We start from the raw sequence: 3539 nt of genomic DNA on the forward strand, positions 1-3539 counted from the left end.
GGCAATGTATATTTTCTTACGTTTACAATATTGTTTATTCTATTTTCTATAATTACAGTAAAGCAAATATAAGTTTATCTGTTTATGAAACCTATTTCTAGACATTTGTCCCCGTTTCAAGCTCGAGATCTTGAGTCTTGTTCCGTTGGCAGATAGGGTTTCTAATTGTAAGTATTTATTAAGGAACAATTGAGGTAATCTGTCAGTGGAGTATTTAATAAAAATAAATAATAGAATAATAGGTAGAAATAATAGAAGACGTAACGTTTGACACGAGCAGGCTTCAGATCACCCGGTCCTGCGCTGTTTTGTCGAGTCACACAGAATTCCCGTCCTGATGTGCACTTCTAACGCGATTCGCTCACTAGAGCTAGCAGCCATCGGTGCTACCTCCTTCCAAGCTTTACTTGTCGGTGTAATGTCTCTATACACATTTAATGACAATGTCATAAGGGTTCACCCTGCAGCGCTCTGGTTTCCCACTGAAGCTAAGCAGGGTTGAGCCTGGTCAGTACCTGGATGGGAGACCTCCTGGGGAAGAGTAAGTAAGGTTGCTGCTGGAGGTGGTATTAGTGAGGCCAGCAGGGGGCGCTCACCCTGTGGTCTGTGTGAAGCCTAATGCGCCGGTGTAGTGACAGGGACACTATACTGTAAAAACAGCACCGTCTTTCGAATGAGACATTAAAGCGAGGTCCTGACTCTCTGTGGTCATTAAAAATCCCAGGACACTTCTTGTAAAGGATCTCTGAATTGGCTACATCACTCTCTCCTCTTCACTAAAAGCTGGTGTGTTGTGGGCGTTCTGGCGCACTATGGCTGCCGTCGCATCATCCAGGTGCGTCCTACACACTAGTGGTGGTTGAAGAGCTCTTTGAGTGCCTAGAAAAGCACTATATAAATCTAAGGAATAATGCTTAATGACCCCACTATCTGATACCTTTTGTATACTTTTCTGGCCACAAGCTTCAGAATGTTGCAGTCTGACAGAGCTGATTCTCTGGGAACTGACTGCAGACAGGAAGTGAAGTTGCGAGTGGGGAAGTGAGGAAACATCAGAGAGCACACGCTGTAGGATTGGTCCGATGAATCATTCGAGTCAGTCGTTTGGGTTTGTTGCTTTACGGTGCGATAATTGAGAAAATCTGTGTATCGCTCTGTTATCGAAATTGTGGCTGTGCCTGTGGACAGACCCTCCTGAAACTATTGGAACGGCGAGGCCAGCTCATTGTTTTTGCTTTACACTGAAGATATTTGGGTTTGAGATCAACAGATGAATATGAGAAGAGAGTTTAGGATTTCAGCTTTTATTTCCTGGTATTTATATGTAAATGTCTTCAACGATATAGAACACAGCACATTTTTATATCAGACCACCCATTTAAGCAATAAATATCTCTGAACATCTACTCTTGGTTTTAGGGTTGAGTTTCACCTGTATTTGTTGTTAAAAAGGATAAACCAACATGAAGATCAGAGAGCTGTCTATGGGAGAAAAGAGGGAAACTCAATCCGAGGCATTGCACAAGCAATGGGCATGGCCAAAAGAAAGAAGTCAGTGGTGTATTGAGCAACAGAAACCGAAAGGGTCGGCCAAGGAAAACAACAATAGCTGGTGAGAGAAACATTGTGAGAGCTGTGAAGAAAAACACAAAAACAACAGGCAGTGAGATCACCAACAACCTCCACAGGACAGGGGTGAAGGTATCGCAATCCACCGTTTTGAAGAAGACTTCGAGAGCAGAAATATAGAGGCCATAACACAAGATGTAAACCACTCATCAGCAGTAAGAATTCAGATTAGAATTCACAAAGAAATACAGAGACGAGCCACAAAAGTTCTGGAACCAGTTAACCTCTACCAAAGAAAGACCAAAGTGTGGAGAAAGAAAGGATCTGCTCATGACCCAAAACATACAAGCTCATCAGTGAAACATGCTGGAGGTAGCGTCATGGGTTGGGCTCACATGGCTGCTTCTGGAACATTCTCACTAATCTTTACTGATGATCTAACTCATGATAATAGCAGCAGAATGAATTCAGACTCAACAAAGGACTTTATCAGGGGGAAAAAGTGGAAGGTTTTAGACTGGCCAAGTCCTTCACCAGACCTTAACCCATTTGAGCACAATGTCACCTCCTGAAGAGGAGACTGAATGGAGAACCCCCCCCCAAAAAACTAATCTGAAACAGGCCACGGTAAAAACCTGGAGAAGCATCACAAAAGAAGAATGCAGCAGTCTGATGGCATCAGTGAGTTGCAGGCTTGATGCAGCTATTGCAAGCAACGGATACGCAACTCATTTACTTCAAGACTTATCTGTTCCTATACTTTTGCTCACCTATAATCTGGGTGGTCTGATACGAAAAGATTTTATATTTATGTTGTTTAACACGTCTAGATGTAAATACCAGGAAATAAAATCTGAAATCCTAAACTCTCGTCTCATATCCGTCTTCTGATTTCAAACCCAAATGTCCTTGCTGTAAAGCACAAACAAATGAACTGGCCTCGCCGTTCCAATAGTTTCGTAGGGGACTGTATATAGAGAATGAACAGTCATCTGTTGCTTGCTAGCATGAATGTAGAGCAAATTTGACTCTGAAATGAAATGGATTAGAAAAACTGGAGAGTATGAGAAGGGTCTATGAGACAGACATTCCTTTCTATTGACTGGAAGGTAGGGTTCAATTCACAGCCCGGCTCTGGGCGTGGAATAGTTTCTGACTAAAACCATCTGCCGAGTGACTACACATGAAATAAACATTAAACATAATACGCGAGTGGGTGTTGTGAACCGAGAGTCATGTAGTTTACAATGTTGAAGTTGGGAAAATTTGGATGTGATAGCAGAACACACCCACCTTCAGATATCATTTCCTTCTCTGTCTAGACAGACTTCCATTAAATACACACCACATTTAAAGCTCAAGATGGTCAGGGGCTGTTTTTTTAGCCCGGGTGACGAGGCATGAGTGGGATTTTGTGGTGTTAGGACAATGAAGAGAGCTGAAAACAAGACCTGGATCCCAATCCTATGACCACAGGCTTGCACTTATGGAAGGAAACCACTCAGGAAGTGGGAAGAGTTCACTCTTTCCACAAGACTAGACAAAATCAATACAATAAATACATACAAATAAATAAATACATACATACCTTGCTGTAATACATTACCAAAGTTAAATAATTCATTCGTTTTAAATAATAATAATTTTTAAAAAGCAACTGCTCTGGCATTTATTTCTAAAATAAATGGTAAAAAATGTGATTTTTTTTTCTTCTTCTGCTATATCTTCCACCTCTACTGGATGAAAGAAAAAAAAACAAAACAAACAACAACAACAAAAAAAAAACCCACACATCACACACCAGAGTAAGATATAATGTAAAACTTTATCATAATCGTAGATGTGGAAAGCCCTGAGAACCACAGATTTAATATCAATATTACTGATGTGAACAAACCTGAATATTTATTCAAATAAAATAAAATAAAAAAAATCAATTTTTTTTTTTTGGGGGGGGGGGGGGGGGGGGA

This window comes from Ictalurus furcatus, chromosome 4, assembly GCF_023375685.1.
Source record: "Ictalurus furcatus strain D&B chromosome 4, Billie_1.0, whole genome shotgun sequence".
NCBI classification, from domain to species: Eukaryota; Metazoa; Chordata; class Actinopteri; order Siluriformes; family Ictaluridae; genus Ictalurus; species Ictalurus furcatus.